This window comes from Mesoplodon mirus (genome assembly GCF_964341445.2).
Source record: "Mesoplodon mirus genome assembly, chromosome: 1".
Classification (NCBI taxonomy): domain Eukaryota; kingdom Metazoa; phylum Chordata; class Mammalia; order Artiodactyla; family Ziphiidae; genus Mesoplodon; species Mesoplodon mirus.
The window spans coordinates 143417737-143435371 of NC_138976.1; positions in this window are offsets into that span (position 1 = coordinate 143417737).

A 17635-nucleotide genomic window follows, 5' to 3' on the forward strand; every position below is an offset into this window, starting at 1 on the left:
AATCATTTAAGGTCATCATGTCTGCCCTTGGCATTCTCGGAAAGCCCTGGCCTCAGAATGCAGCCTCTGTAGTCCATGGTAACCTGCGGAGAAGGGGCGGGGCTGAGGGAGGTTGGAACACTGCCCTCACTAAGGGAGTGGGTGTGGCCATCTCTGCTGTGACTGAACAAAGGGCAGGGGAGCAGGGGGCCCAGGACAGGGCCCTCAGAGCCCGGTAGGCCCAGTGGAGTGTCACAAGCATTTAGGCCCAGGCCAAAGGGCGCTTTCTTTGTCTGCACAGCTGCCCAAACTCTCACCTTTCCACTCAGGCCGCCCTCTTACTTGAAGTGTGTGTGGAACCTGTCCGCGCAGTACACCTCGCTGCACAGCTAAGCATAGGTCTGGGCATCGTAGCTTCCTGCCAGGTGACCGAGGCTCGCAGGCAGATGAGTCCCTGGGACACATGCAGAGAGGCTCCTGCCCGGGCCACATGCCGCCCACTGCCCCAGCCCCAGATCGGGGGCCTCAAAGCAGCCCTGTCTGAGTCCCCTGCCTCTAGAGGGAGTATTGGACCAACACTTGTAGAAAACGGGGTCCTTGTGGGCCACTCATGGGAGGGACACATATAAATCTTGGCTGACTTTCTGCTGAAACTTACGAGCGTTCACACCTAAGCCTCTTACAAGGTCAGCTGTTTAGCTAAACATGAGCTCATGGTCTAACTTTACACAATAATGAAGAAAGCAGCTACAAGGGGAGACAATCAGCCAAAACAATCAATACCAGAATTAGATTCCCAAGGCCATCCATCAGATGTAGGAATAATCGGGTGCAAGGCAGAAAATATACATAAAACTTGAACTGAAACAAGGCACAAGGATGTTTTCAAAGTCTGGTAGGATCTCTAAAACATTTTTAAAGGACATGTCATTGATAAAGCTAAATACACAAAGGTTGTGTAATACAACAGATTAATCATTGAGAAGAGTGAAATTATGTTGTTTTGAAAAGTATGGCAGGTCAGATTTTCTGCCTAATTATATATGAAGATTTCTCTAAAAAATACCCATTATTTCAAAGACTTATTGGCTGTGAAATAAGTTAAGGGTATTTCAAATGGCTTGTCTTCAAAGAAAGGTGAGATGTAGGGGATCACAGAAAGTCGAGGGGAAAATAGGTCAATATATACATTGCTATATGGTGAACTAAGCCTTAGGCAGCAACAATGGAGAGGACCTGACCCTTAGAAACGTACAAGTAAGCTGGAATCTTCAAAAGTTCAAATCTTTATAAGTAAAAAGATTTAGTAAAATGAATAACCAAGTGTTTTAATTGACATCAGAAGATGAAAACAATAAACCCTGAGAACATAGAAAAAAGTTAAATAAAGATATGAGCAGAACTTAATACAACAGAAAACGTATAAAATTCAGGTGATTTAGTAAGTCCAAAGAATCTTCTTTGAAAAGATTTAAAAGACACACTTTGATTAAGGAAAACAAAAACATAAGTAAAGAATATACAGAAAGAGTCAGGACAATGTTACAGCAGAGAATATATGAAATGCCAGTAAATTTGAACATTTCTGTCAAGTGGACCATTTCCTAGCTCCTAAAGTTTACCAAACCTGACACAAGAGGAAATCATTTAAGGTCATCATGTCTGCCCTTGGCATTCTCGGAACGCCCTGGCCTCAGAATGCAGCCTCTGTAGTCCATGGTAACCTGCGGAGAGGGGGCGGGGCTGAGGGAGGTTGGGACACTGCCCTCACTGAGGGAGTGGGTGTGGCCATCTCTGCTGCGACTGAACAAAGGGCAGGGGAGCAGGGGGCCCAGGGCAGGGCCCTCAGAGCCCGGCAGGCCCAGTGGAGTGTCACAAGCATTTAGGCCCAGGCTAAAGGGTGCTTTCTTTGTCTGCACAGCTGCCCAAACTCTCACCTTTCCACTCAGGCCGCCCTCTTACTTGAAGTGTGTGTGGAACCTGTCCGCGCAGTACACCTCGCTGCACAGCTAAGCATAGGTCTGGGCATCGTAGCTTCCTGCCAGGTGACCGAGGCTCGCAGGCAGATGGGTCCCTGGGACACATGCAGAGAGGCTCCTGCCTGGGCCACAGGCCGCCCACTGCCCCTGCCCCAGATCGGGGGCCGCAAAGCAGCCCTGTCTGAGTCCCCTACCTCTAGAGGGAGTATTGGACCAACACTTGTAGAAAACGGGGTCCTTGCGGGCCACTCATTGGAGGGACACAAATAAATCTTGGCCGACTTTCTGCTGAAACTTACGAGCGTTCACACATAAGCCTCTTACAAGGTCAGCTGTTTAGCTAAACATGAGCTCATGATCTAACTTTACACAATAATGAAGAAAGCAGCTACAAGGGGAGACAATCAGCCAAAACAATCAATACCAGAATTAGATTCCCAAGGCCATCCATCAGATGTAGGAATAATCGGGTGCAAGGCAGAAAATATACATAAAACTGGAACTGAAACAAGGCACAAGGATGTTTTCAAAGACTGGTAGGATCTCTAAAACATTTTTAAAGGACATGTCTTTGATAAAGCTAAATACACAAAGGTTGTGTAATACAACAGATTAATCATTGAGAAGAGTAAAATTATGCTGTTTTGAAAACTATGGCAGGTCAGATTTTCTGCCTAATTATATAAGAAGATTTCTCTAAAGAATACTCATTATTTCAAAGACTTTTTGGCTGTGAAATAAGTTAAGGGTATTTCAAATGGCTTGTCTGCAAAGAAAGGTGAGATGTAGGGGATCACAGAAAGTCGAGGGAAAAATAGGTCAATATATACATTGCTATATGGTGAACTAAGCCTCAGGCCAGCAACAATGGAGATGACCTGACCTTTAGAAACGTACAAGTAAGCTGGAATCTTCAAAAGTTCAAATCTTTATAAGTAAAAAGATTTATTAAAATGAATATCCAAGTGTTTTAATTGACATCAGAAGATGAAAACAATAAACCCTGAGAACATAGAAAAAAGTTAAATAAATATATGAGCAGAATTTAATACAACAGAAAACGTATAAAATTCAGGTGATTTATTAAGTCCAAAGAATCTTCTTTGAAAAGATTTAAAAGACACACTTTGATTAAGGAAAACAAAAACATAAGTAAAGAATATACAGAAAGAGTCAGGACAATGTTAGAGCAGAGAATATATGAAATGCCAGTAAATTTGAACATTTCTGTAAAGTGGACCATTTCCTAGCTCCTAAAGTTTACCAAACCTGACACAAGAGGAAATCATTTAAGGTCATCATGTCTGCCCTTGGCATTCTCGGAACGCCCTTGCCTCAGAATGCAGCCTCTGTAGTCCATGGTAACCTGCGGAGAGGGGGCGGGGCTGAGGGAGGTTGGAACACTGCCCTCACTGAGGGAGTGGGTGTGGCCATCTCTGCTGTGACTGAACAAAGAGCAGGGGAGCAGGGGGCCCAGGGCAGGGCCCTCAGAGCCCGGCAGGCCCAGTGGAGTGTCACAAGCATTTAGGCCCAGGCCAAAGGGCGCTTTCTTTGTCTGCACAGCTGCCCAAACTCTCACCTTTCCACTCAGGCCGCCCTCTTACTTGAAGTGTGTGTGGAACCTGTCCGCGCAGTACACCTCGCTGCACAGCTAAGCATAGGTCTGGGCATCGTAGCTTCCTGCCAGGTGACCGAGGTTCGCAGGCAGATGGGTCCCTGGGACACACGCAGAGAGTCTCCTGCCCGGGCCACAGGCCGCCCACTGCCCCTGCCCCAGATCGGGGGCCGCAAAGCAGCCCTGTCTGATTCCCCTGCCTCTAGAGGGAGTATTGGACCAACACTTGTAGAAAACGGGGTCCTTGCGGGCCACTCATTGGAGGGACACAAATAAATCTTGGCCGACTTTCTGCTGAAACTTACGAGCGTTCACACATAAGCCTCTTACAAGGTCAGCTGTTTAGCTAAACATGAGCTCATGATCTAACTTTACACAATAATGAAGAAAGCAGCTACAAGGGGAGACAATCAGCCAAAACAATCAATACCAGAATTAGATTCCCAAGGCCATCCATCAGATGTAGGAATAATCGGGTGCAAGGCAGAAAATATACATAAAACTTGAACTGAAACAAGGCACAAGGATGTTTTCAAAGACTGCTAGGATCTCTAAAACATTTTTAAAGGACATGTCATTGATAAAGCTAAATACACAAAGGTTGTGTAATACAACAGATTAATCATTGAGAAGAGTGAAATTATGCTGTTTTGAAAACTATGGCAGGTCAGATTTTCTGCCTAATTATATATGAAGATTTCTCTAAAAAATACCCATTATTTCAAAGACTTATTGGCTGTGAAATAAGTTAAGGGTATTTCAAATGGCTTGTCTTCAAAGAAAGGTGAGATGTAGGGGATCACAGAAAGTCGAGGGGAAAATAGGTCAATATATACATTGCTCTATGGTGAACTAAGCCTTAGGCCAGCAACAATGGAGAGGACCTGACCCTTAGAAACGTACAAGTAAGCTGGAATCTTCAAAAGTTCAAATCTTTATAAGTAAAAAGATTTATTAAAATGAATAACCAAGTGTTTTAATTGACATCAGAAGATGAAAACAATAAACCCTGAGAACATAGAAAAAAGTTAAATAAAGATATGAGCAGAACTTAATACAACAGAAAACGTATAAAATTCAGGTGATTTAGTAAGTCCAAAGAATCTTCTTTGAAAAGATTTAAAAGACACACTTTGATTAAGGAAAACAAAAACATAAGTAAAGAATATACAGAAAGAGTCAGGACAATGTTAGAGCAGAGAATATATGAAATGCCAGTAAATTTGAACATTTCTGTCAAGTGGACCATTTCCTAGCTCCTAAAGTTTACCAAAACTGACACAAGAGGAAATCATTGAAGGGCATCATGTCTGCCCTTGGCATTCTCGGAACGCCCTGGCCTCAGAATGCAGCCTCTGTAGTCCATGGTAACCTGCGGAGAGGGGGCGGGGCTGAGGGAGGTTGGGACACTGCCCTGATTGAGGGAGTGGGTGTGGCCATCTCTGCTGTGACTGAACAAAGGGCAGGGGAGCAGGGGGCCCAGGGCAGGGCCCTCAGAGCCCGGCAGGCCCAGTGGAGTGTCACAAGCATTTAGGCCCAGGCCAAAGGGCGCTTTCTTTGTCTGCACAGCTGCCCAAACTCTCACCTTTCCACTCAGGCCGCCCTCTTACTTGAAGTGTGTGTGGAACGTGTCCGCGCAGTACACCTCGCTGCACAGCTAAGCATAGGTCTGGGCATCGTAGCTTCCTGCCAGGTGACCGAGGCTCACAGGCAGATGGGTCCCTGGGACACACGCGGAGAGGCTCCTGCCCGGGCCACATGCCGCCCACTGCCCCTGCCCCAGATCGGGGGCCGCAAAGCAGCCCTGTCTGAGTCCCCTGCCTCTAGAGGGAGTATTGGACCAACACTTGTAGAAAACGGTGTTCTCGTGGGCAACTCATTGGAGGGACACAAATAAATCTTTGCCGACTTTCTGCTGAAACTTACGAGTGTTCACACCTAAGCCTCTTACAAGGTCAGCTGTTTAGCTAAACATGAGCTCATGATCTAACTTTACACAATAATGAAGAAAGCAGCTACAAGGGGAGACAATCAGCCAAAACAATCAATACCAGAATTAGATTCCCAAGGCCATCCATCTGATGTAGGAATAATCGGGTGCAAGGCAGAAAATATACATAAAACTGGAACTGAAACAAGGCACAAGGATGTTTTCAAAGACTGGTAGGATCTCTAAAACATTTTTAAAGGACATGTCATTGATAAAGCTAAATACACAAAGGTTGTGTAATACAACAGATTAATCATTGAGAAGAGTGAAATTATGCTGTTTTGAAAACTATGGCAGGTCAGATTTTCTGCCTAATTATATAAGAAGATTTATCTAAAGAATACACATTATTTCAAAGACTTTTTGGCTGTGAAATAAGTTAAGGGTATTTCAAATGGCTTGTCTGCAAAGAAAGGTGAGATGTAGGGGATCACAGAAAGTCGAGGGGAAAATAGGTCAATATATACATTGGTATATGGTGAACTAAGCCTCAGGCCAGCAACAATGGAGAGGACCTGACCCTTAGAAACGTACAAGTAAGCTGGAATCTTCAAAAGTTCAAATCTTTATAAGTAAAAAGATTTAGTAAAATGAATAACCAAGTGTTTTAATTGACATCAGAAGATGAAAACAATAAACCCTGAGAACATAGAAAAAAGTTAAAAAATATATGAGCAGAATTTAATACAACAGAAAACGTATAAGATTCAGGTGATTTATTAAGTCCAAAGAATCTTCTTTGAAAAGATTTAAAAGACACACTTTGATTAAGGAAAACAAAAACATAAGTAAAGAATATACAGAAAGAGTCAGGACAATGTTAGAGAAGAGAATATATGAAATGCCAGTAAATTTGAACATTTCTGTAAAGTGGACCATTTCTTGCTCCTAAAGTTTACCAAAACTGACACAAGAGGAAATCATTTAAGGTCATCATGTCTGCCCTTGGCATTCTCGGAAAGCCCTGGCCTCAGAATGCAGCCTCTGTAGTCCATGGTAACCTGCGGAGAAGGGGCGGGGCTGAGGGAGGTTGGAACACTGCCCTCACTAAGGGAGTGGGTGTGGCCATCTCTGCTGTGACTGAACAAAGGGCAGGGGAGCAGGGGGCCCAGGACAGGGCACTCAGAGCCCGGTAGGCCCAGTGGAGTGTCACAAGCATTTAGGCCCAGGCCAAAGGGCGCTTTCTTTGTCTGCACAGCTGCCCAAACTCTCACCTTTCCACTCAGGCCGCCCTCTTACTTGAAGTGTGTGTGGAACCTGTCCGCGCAGTACACCTCGCTGCACAGCTAAGCATAGGTCTGGGCATCGTAGCTTCCTGCCAGGTGACCGAGGCTCGCAGGCAGATGAGTCCCTGGGACACATGCAGAGAGGCTCCTGCCCGGGCCACATGCCGCCCACTGCCCCAGCCCCAGATCGGGGGCCTCAAAGCAGCCCTGTCTGAGTCCCCTGCCTCTAGAGGGAGTATTGGACCAACACTTGTAGAAAACGGGGTCCTTGTGGGCCACTCATGGGAGGGACACATATAAATCTTGGCTGACTTTCTGCTGAAACTTACGAGCGTTCACACCTAAGCCTCTTACAAGGTCAGCTGTTTAGCTAAACATGAGCTCATGGTCTAACTTTACACAATAATGAAGAAAGCAGCTACAAGGGGAGACAATCAGCCAAAACAATCAATACCAGAATTAGATTCCCAAGGCCATCCATCAGATGTAGGAATAATCGGGTGCAAGGCAGAAAATATACATAAAACTTGAACTGAAACAAGGCACAAGGATGTTTTCAAAGTCTGGTAGGATCTCTAAAATATTTTTAAAGGACATGTCATTGATAAAGCTAAATACACAAAGGTTGTGTAATACAACAGATTAATCATTGAGAAGAGTGAAATTATGTTGTTTTGAAAAGTATGGCAGGTCAGATTTTCTGCCTAATTATATATGAAGATTTCTCTAAAAAATACCCATTATTTCAAAGACTTATTGGCTGTGAAATAAGTTAAGGGTATTTCAAATGGCTTGTCTTCAAAGAAAGGTGAGATGTAGGGGATCACAGAAAGTCGAGGGGAAAATAGGTCAATATATACATTGCTATATGGTGAACTAAGCCTTAGGCAGCAACAATGGAGAGGACCTGACCCTTAGAAACGTACAAGTAAGCTGGAATCTTCAAAAGTTCAAATCTTTATAAGTAAAAAGATTTAGTAAAATGAATAACCAAGTGTTTTAATTGACATCAGAAGATGAAAACAATAAACCCTGAGAACATAGAAAAAAGTTAAATAAAGATATGAGCAGAACTTAATACAACAGAAAACGTATAAAATTCAGGTGATTTAGTAAGTCCAAAGAATCTTCTTTGAAAAGATTTAAAAGACACACTTTGATTAAGGAAAACAAAAACATAAGTAAAGAATATACAGAAAGAGTCAGGACAATGTTACAGCAGAGAATATATGAAATGCCAGTAAATTTGAACATTTCTGTCAAGTGGACCATTTCCTAGCTCCTAAAGTTTACCAAACCTGACACAAGAGGAAATCATTTAAGGTCATCATGTCTGCCCTTGGCATTCTCGGAACGCCCTGGCCTCAGAATGCAGCCTCTGTAGTCCATGGTAACCTGCGGAGAGGGGGCGGGGCTGAGGGAGGTTGGGACACTGCCCTCACTGAGGGAGTGGGTGTGGCCATCTCTGCTGCGACTGAACAAAGGGCAGGGGAGCAGGGGGCCCAGGGCAGGGCCCTCAGAGCCCGGCAGGCCCAGTGGAGTGTCACAAGCATTTAGGCCCAGGCTAAAGGGTGCTTTCTTTGTCTGCACAGCTGCCCAAACTCTCACCTTTCCACTCAGGCCGCCCTCTTACTTGAAGTGTGTGTGGAACCTGTCCGCGCAGTACACCTCGCTGCACAGCTAAGCATAGGTCTGGGCATCGTAGCTTCCTGCCAGGTGACCGAGGCTCGCAGGCAGATGGGTCCCTGGGACACATGCAGAGAGGCTCCTGCCTGGGCCACAGGCCGCCCACTGCCCCTGCCCCAGATCGGGGGCCGCAAAGCAGCCCTGTCTGAGTCCCCTACCTCTAGAGGGAGTATTGGACCAACACTTGTAGAAAACGGGGTCCTTGCGGGCCACTCATTGGAGGGACACAAATAAATCTTGGCCGACTTTCTGCTGAAACTTACGAGCGTTCACACATAAGCCTCTTACAAGGTCAGCTGTTTAGCTAAACATGAGCTCATGATCTAACTTTACACAATAATGAAGAAAGCAGCTACAAGGGGAGACAATCAGCCAAAACAATCAATACCAGAATTAGATTCCCAAGGCCATCCATCAGATGTAGGAATAATCGGGTGCAAGGCAGAAAATATACATAAAACTGGAACTGAAACAAGGCACAAGGATGTTTTCAAAGACTGGTAGGATCTCTAAAACATTTTTAAAGGACATGTCTTTGATAAAGCTAAATACACAAAGGTTGTGTAATACAACAGATTAATCATTGAGAAGAGTAAAATTATGCTGTTTTGAAAACTATGGCAGGTCAGATTTTCTGCCTAATTATATAAGAAGATTTCTCTAAAGAATACTCATTATTTCAAAGACTTTTTGGCTGTGAAATAAGTTAAGGGTATTTCAAATGGCTTGTCTGCAAAGAAAGGTGAGATGTAGGGGATCACAGAAAGTCGAGGGGAAAATAGGTCAATATATACATTGCTATATGGTGAACTAAGCCTCAGGCCAGCAACAATGGAGATGACCTGACCTTTAGAAACGTACAAGTAAGCTGGAATCTTCAAAAGTTCAAATCTTTATAAGTAAAAAGATTTATTAAAATGAATATCCAAGTGTTTTAATTGACATCAGAAGATGAAAACAATAAACCCTGAGAACATAGAAAAAAGTTAAATAAATATATGAGCAGAATTTAATACAACAGAAAACGTATAAAATTCAGGTGATTTATTAAGTCCAAAGAATCTTCTTTGAAAAGATTTAAAAGACACACTTTGATTAAGGAAAACAAAAACATAAGTAAAGAATATACAGAAAGAGTCAGGACAATGTTAGAGCAGAGAATATATGAAATGCCAGTAAATTTGAACATTTCTGTAAAGTGGACCATTTCCTAGCTCCTAAAGTTTACCAAACCTGACACAAGAGGAAATCATTTAAGGTCATCATGTCTGCCCTTGGCATTCTCGGAACGCCCTTGCCTCAGAATGCAGCCTCTGTAGTCCATGGTAACCTGCGGAGAGGGGGCGGGGCTGAGGGAGGTTGGAACACTGCCCTCACTGAGGGAGTGGGTGTGGCCATCTCTGCTGTGACTGAACAAAGAGCAGGGGAGCAGGGGGCCCAGGGCAGGGCCCTCAGAGCCCGGCAGGCCCAGTGGAGTGTCACAAGCATTTAGGCCCAGGCCAAAGGGCGCTTTCTTTGTCTGCACAGCTGCCCAAACTCTCACCTTTCCACTCAGGCCGCCCTCTTACTTGAAGTGTGTGTGGAACCTGTCCGCGCAGTACACCTCGCTGCACAGCTAAGCATAGGTCTGGGCATCGTAGCTTCCTGCCAGGTGACCGAGGTTCGCAGGCAGATGGGTCCCTGGGACACACGCAGAGAGTCTCCTGCCCGGGCCACAGGCCGCCCACTGCCCCTGCCCCAGATCGGGGGCCGCAAAGCAGCCCTGTCTGATTCCCCTGCCTCTAGAGGGAGTATTGGACCAACACTTGTAGAAAACGGGGTCCTTGCGGGCCACTCATTGGAGGGACACAAATAAATCTTGGCCGACTTTCTGCTGAAACTTACGAGCGTTCACACATAAGCCTCTTACAAGGTCAGCTGTTTAGCTAAACATGAGCTCATGATCTAACTTTACACAATAATGAAGAAAGCAGCTACAAGGGGAGACAATCAGCCAAAACAATCAATACCAGAATTAGATTCCCAAGGCCATCCATCAGATGTAGGAATAATCGGGTGCAAGGCAGAAAATATACATAAAACTTGAACTGAAACAAGGCACAAGGATGTTTTCAAAGACTGCTAGGATCTCTAAAACATTTTTAAAGGACATGTCATTGATAAAGCTAAATACACAAAGGTTGTGTAATACAACAGATTAATCATTGAGAAGAGTGAAATTATGCTGTTTTGAAAACTATGGCAGGTCAGATTTTCTGCCTAATTATATATGAAGATTTCTCTAAAAAATACCCATTATTTCAAAGACTTATTGGCTGTGAAATAAGTTAAGGGTATTTCAAATGGCTTGTCTTCAAAGAAAGGTGAGATGTAGGGGATCACAGAAAGTCGAGGGGAAAATAGGTCAATATATACATTGCTCTATGGTGAACTAAGCCTTAGGCCAGCAACAATGGAGAGGACCTGACCCTTAGAAACGTACAAGTAAGCTGGAATCTTCAAAAGTTCAAATCTTTATAAGTAAAAAGATTTATTAAAATGAATAACCAAGTGTTTTAATTGACATCAGAAGATGAAAACAATAAACCCTGAGAACATAGAAAAAAGTTAAATAAAGATATGAGCAGAACTTAATACAACAGAAAACGTATAAAATTCAGGTGATTTAGTAAGTCCAAAGAATCTTCTTTGAAAAGATTTAAAAGACACACTTTGATTAAGGAAAACAAAAACATAAGTAAAGAATATACAGAAAGAGTCAGGACAATGTTAGAGCAGAGAATATATGAAATGCCAGTAAATTTGAACATTTCTGTCAAGTGGACCATTTCCTAGCTCCTAAAGTTTACCAAAACTGACACAAGAGGAAATCATTGAAGGGCATCATGTCTGCCCTTGGCATTCTCGGAACGCCCTGGCCTCAGAATGCAGCCTCTGTAGTCCATGGTAACCTGCGGAGAGGGGGCGGGGCTGAGGGAGGTTGGGACACTGCCCTGATTGAGGGAGTGGGTGTGGCCATCTCTGCTGTGACTGAACAAAGGGCAGGGGAGCAGGGGGCCCAGGGCAGGGCCCTCAGAGCCCGGCAGGCCCAGTGGAGTGTCACAAGCATTTAGGCCCAGGCCAAAGGGCGCTTTCTTTGTCTGCACAGCTGCCCAAACTCTCACCTTTCCACTCAGGCCGCCCTCTTACTTGAAGTGTGTGTGGAACGTGTCCGCGCAGTACACCTCGCTGCACAGCTAAGCATAGGTCTGGGCATCGTAGCTTCCTGCCAGGTGACCGAGGCTCACAGGCAGATGGGTCCCTGGGACACACGCGGAGAGGCTCCTGCCCGGGCCACATGCCGCCCACTGCCCCTGCCCCAGATCGGGGGCCGCAAAGCAGCCCTGTCTGAGTCCCCTGCCTCTAGAGGGAGTATTGGACCAACACTTGTAGAAAACGGTGTTCTCGTGGGCAACTCATTGGAGGGACACAAATAAATCTTTGCCAACTTTCTGCTGAAACTTACGAGTGTTCACACCTAAGCCTCTTACAAGGTCAGCTGTTTAGCTAAACATGAGCTCATGATCTAACTTTACACAATAATGAAGAAAGCAGCTACAAGGGGAGACAATCAGCCAAAACAATCAATACCAGAATTAGATTCCCAAGGCCATCCATCTGATGTAGGAATAATCGGGTGCAAGGCAGAAAATATACATAAAACTGGAACTGAAACAAGGCACAAGGATGTTTTCAAAGACTGGTAGGATCTCTAAAACATTTTTAAAGGACATGTCATTGATAAAGCTAAATACACAAAGGTTGTGTAATACAACAGATTAATCATTGAGAAGAGTGAAATTATGCTGTTTTGAAAACTATGGCAGGTCAGATTTTCTGCCTAATTATATAAGAAGATTTATCTAAAGAATACACATTATTTCAAAGACTTTTTGGCTGTGAAATAAGTTAAGGGTATTTCAAATGGCTTGTCTGCAAAGAAAGGTGAGATGTAGGGGATCACAGAAAGTCGAGGGGAAAATAGGTCAATATATACATTGGTATATGGTGAACTAAGCCTCAGGCCAGCAACAATGGAGAGGACCTGACCCTTAGAAACGTACAAGTAAGCTGGAATCTTCAAAAGTTCAAATCTTTATAAGTAAAAAGATTTAGTAAAATGAATAACCAAGTGTTTTAATTGACATCAGAAGATGAAAACAATAAACCCTGAGAACATAGAAAAAAGTTAAAAAATATATGAGCAGAATTTAATACAACAGAAAACGTATAAGATTCAGGTGATTTATTAAGTCCAAAGAATCTTCTTTGAAAAGATTTAAAAGACACACTTTGATTAAGGAAAACAAAAACATAAGTAAAGAATATACAGAAAGAGTCAGGACAATGTTAGAGAAGAGAATATATGAAATGCCAGTAAATTTGAACATTTCTGTAAAGTGGACCATTTCTTGCTCCTAAAGTTTACCAAAACTGACACAAGAGGAAATCATTTAAGGTCATCATGTCTGCCCTTGGCATTCTCGGAAAGCCCTGGCCTCAGAATGCAGCCTCTGTAGTCCATGGTAACCTGCGGAGAAGGGGCGGGGCTGAGGGAGGTTGGAACACTGCCCTCACTAAGGGAGTGGGTGTGGCCATCTCTGCTGTGACTGAACAAAGGGCAGGGGAGCAGGGGGCCCAGGACAGGGCACTCAGAGCCCGGTAGGCCCAGTGGAGTGTCACAAGCATTTAGGCCCAGGCCAAAGGGCGCTTTCTTTGTCTGCACAGCTGCCCAAACTCTCACCTTTCCACTCAGGCCGCCCTCTTACTTGAAGTGTGTGTGGAACCTGTCCGCGCAGTACACCTCGCTGCACAGCTAAGCATAGGTCTGGGCATCGTAGCTTCCTGCCAGGTGACCGAGGCTCGCAGGCAGATGAGTCCCTGGGACACATGCAGAGAGGCTCCTGCCCGGGCCACATGCCGCCCACTGCCCCAGCCCCAGATCGGGGGCCTCAAAGCAGCCCTGTCTGAGTCCCCTGCCTCTAGAGGGAGTATTGGACCAACACTTGTAGAAAACGGGGTCCTTGTGGGCCACTCATGGGAGGGACACATATAAATCTTGGCTGACTTTCTGCTGAAACTTACGAGCGTTCACACCTAAGCCTCTTACAAGGTCAGCTGTTTAGCTAAACATGAGCTCATGGTCTAACTTTACACAATAATGAAGAAAGCAGCTACAAGGGGAGACAATCAGCCAAAACAATCAATACCAGAATTAGATTCCCAAGGCCATCCATCAGATGTAGGAATAATCGGGTGCAAGGCAGAAAATATACATAAAACTTGAACTGAAACAAGGCACAAGGATGTTTTCAAAGTCTGGTAGGATCTCTAAAACATTTTTAAAGGACATGTCATTGATAAAGCTAAATACACAAAGGTTGTGTAATACAACAGATTAATCATTGAGAAGAGTGAAATTATGTTGTTTTGAAAAGTATGGCAGGTCAGATTTTCTGCCTAATTATATATGAAGATTTCTCTAAAAAATACCCATTATTTCAAAGACTTATTGGCTGTGAAATAAGTTAAGGGTATTTCAAATGGCTTGTCTTCAAAGAAAGGTGAGATGTAGGGGATCACAGAAAGTCGAGGGGAAAATAGGTCAATATATACATTGCTATATGGTGAACTAAGCCTTAGGCAGCAACAATGGAGAGGACCTGACCCTTAGAAACGTACAAGTAAGCTGGAATCTTCAAAAGTTCAAATCTTTATAAGTAAAAAGATTTAGTAAAATGAATAACCAAGTGTTTTAATTGACATCAGAAGATGAAAACAATAAACCCTGAGAACATAGAAAAAAGTTAAATAAAGATATGAGCAGAACTTAATACAACAGAAAACGTATAAAATTCAGGTGATTTAGTAAGTCCAAAGAATCTTCTTTGAAAAGATTTAAAAGACACACTTTGATTAAGGAAAACAAAAACATAAGTAAAGAATATACAGAAAGAGTCAGGACAATGTTAGAGCAGAGAATATATGAAATGCCAGTAAATTTGAACATTTCTGTCAAGTGGACCATTTCCTAGCTCCTAAAGTTTACCAAACCTGACACAAGAGGAAATCATTTAAGGTCATCATGTCTGCCCTTGGCATTCTCGGAACGCCCTGGCCTCAGAATGCAGCCTCTGTAGTCCATGGTAACCTGCGGAGAGGGGGCGGGGCTGAGGGAGGTTGGGACACTGCCCTCACTGAGGGAGTGGGTGTGGCCATCTCTGCTGCGACTGAACAAAGGGCAGGGGAGCAGGGGGCCCAGGGCAGGGCCCTCAGAGCCCGGCAGGCCCAGTGGAGTGTCACAAGCATTTAGGCCCAGGCCAAAGGGTGCTTTCTTTGTCTGCACAGCTGCCCAAACTCTCACCTTTCCACTCAGGCCGCCCTCTTACTTGAAGTGTGTGTGGAACCTGTCCGCGCAGTACACCTCGCTGCACAGCTAAGCATAGGTCTGGGCATCGTAGCTTCCTGCCAGGTGACCGAGGCTCGCAGGCAGATGGGTCCCTGGGACACATGCAGAGAGGCTCCTGCCTGGGCCACAGGCCGCCCACTGCCCCTGCCCCAGATCGGGGGCCGCAAAGCAGCCCTGTCTGAGTCCCCTACCTCTAGAGGGAGTATTGGACCAACACTTGTAGAAAACGGGGTCCTTGCGGGCCACTCATTGGAGGGACACAAATAAATCTTGGCCGACTTTCTGCTGAAACTTACGAGCGTTCACACATAAGCCTCTTACAAGGTCAGCTGTTTAGCTAAACATGAGCTCATGATCTAACTTTACACAATAATGAAGAAAGCAGCTACAAGGGGAGACAATCAGCCAAAACAATCAATACCAGAATTAGATTCCCAAGGCCATCCATCAGATGTAGGAATAATCGGGTGCAAGGCAGAAAATATACATAAAACTGGAACTGAAACAAGGCACAAGGATGTTTTCAAAGACTGGTAGGATCTCTAAAACATTTTTAAAGGACATGTCTTTGATAAAGCTAAATACACAAAGGTTGTGTAATACAACAGATTAATCATTGAGAAGAGTAAAATTATGCTGTTTTGAAAACTATGGCAGGTCAGATTTTCTGCCTAATTATATAAGAAGATTTCTCTAAAGAATACTCATTATTTCAAAGACTTTTTGGCTGTGAAATAAGTTAAGGGTATTTCAAATGGCTTGTCTGCAAAGAAAGGTGAGATGTAGGGGATCACAGAAAGTCGAGGGGAAAATAGGTCAATATATACATTGCTATATGGTGAACTAAGCCTCAGGCCAGCAACAATGGAGATGACCTGACCTTTAGAAACGTACAAGTAAGCTGGAATCTTCAAAAGTTCAAATCTTTATAAGTAAAAAGATTTATTAAAATGAATATCCAAGTGTTTTAATTGACATCAGAAGATGAAAACAATAAACCCTGAGAACATAGAAAAAAGTTAAATAAATATATGAGCAGAATTTAATACAACAGAAAACGTATAAAATTCAGGTGATTTATTAAGTCCAAAGAATCTTCTTTGAAAAGATTTAAAAGACACACTTTGATTAAGGAAAACAAAAACATAAGTAAAGAATATACAGAAAGAGTCAGGACAATGTTAGAGCAGAGAATATATGAAATGCCAGTAAATTTGAACATTTCTGTAAAGTGGACCATTTCCTAGCTCCTAAAGTTTACCAAACCTGACACAAGAGGAAATCATTTAAGGTCATCATGTCTGCCCTTGGCATTCTCGGAACGCCCTTGCCTCAGAATGCAGCCTCTGTAGTCCATGGTAACCTGCGGAGAGGGGGCGGGGCTGAGGGAGGTTGGAACACTGCCCTCACTGAGGGAGTGGGTGTGGCCATCTCTGCTGTGACTGAACAAAGAGCAGGGGAGCAGGGGGCCCAGGGCAGGGCCCTCAGAGCCCGGCAGGCCCAGTGGAGTGTCACAAGCATTTAGGCCCAGGCCAAAGGGCGCTTTCTTTGTCTGCACAGCTGCCCAAACTCTCACCTTTCCACTCAGGCCGCCCTCTTACTTGAAGTGTGTGTGGAACCTGTCCGCGCAGTACACCTCGCTGCACAGCTAAGCATAGGTCTGGGCATCGTAGCTTCCTGCCAGGTGACCGAGGCTCGCAGGCAGATGGGTCCCTGGGACACACGCAGAGAGTCTCCTGCCCGGGCCACAGGCCGCCCACTGCCCCTGCCCCAGATCGGGGGCCGCAAAGCAGCCCTGTCTGAGTCCCCTGCCTCTAGAGGGAGTATTGGACCAACACTTGTAGAAAACGGGGTCCTTGCGGGCCACTCATTGGAGGGACACAAATAAATCTTGGCCGACTTTCTGCTGAAACTTACGAGCGTTCACACATAAGCCTCTTACAAGGTCAGCTGTTTAGCTAAACATGAGCTCATGATCTAACTTTACACAATAATGAAGAAAGCAGCTACAAGGGGAGACAATCAGCCAAAACAATCAATACCAGAATTAGATTCCCAAGGCCATCCATCAGATGTAGGAATAATCGGGTGCAAGGCAGAAAATATACATAAAACTGGAACTGAAACAAGGCACAAGGATATTTTCAAAGACTGCTAGGATCTCTAAAACATTTTTAAAGGACATGTCATTGATAAAGCTAAATACACAAAGGTTGTGTAATACAACAGATTAATCATTGAGAAGAGTGAAATTATGCTGTTTTGAAAACTATGGCAGGTCAGATTTTCTGCCTAATTATATATGAAGATTTCTCTAAAAAATACCCATTATTTCAAAGACTTATTGGCTGTGAAATAAGTTAAGGGTATTTCAAATGGCTTGTCTTCAAAGAAAGGTGAGATGTAGGGGATCACAGAAAGTCGAGGGGAAAATAGGTCAATATATACATTGCTATATGGTGAACTAAGCCTTAGGCCAGCAACAATGGAGAGGACCTGACCCTTAGAAACGTACAAGTAAGCTGGAATCTTCAAAAGTTCAAATCTTTATAAGTAAAAAGATTTATTAAAATGAATAACCAAGTGTTTTAATTGACATCAGAAGATGAAAACAATAAACCCTGAGAACATAGAAAAAAGTTAAATAAAGATATGAGCAGAACTTAATACAACAGAAAACGTATAAAATTCAGGTGATTTAGTAAGTCCAAA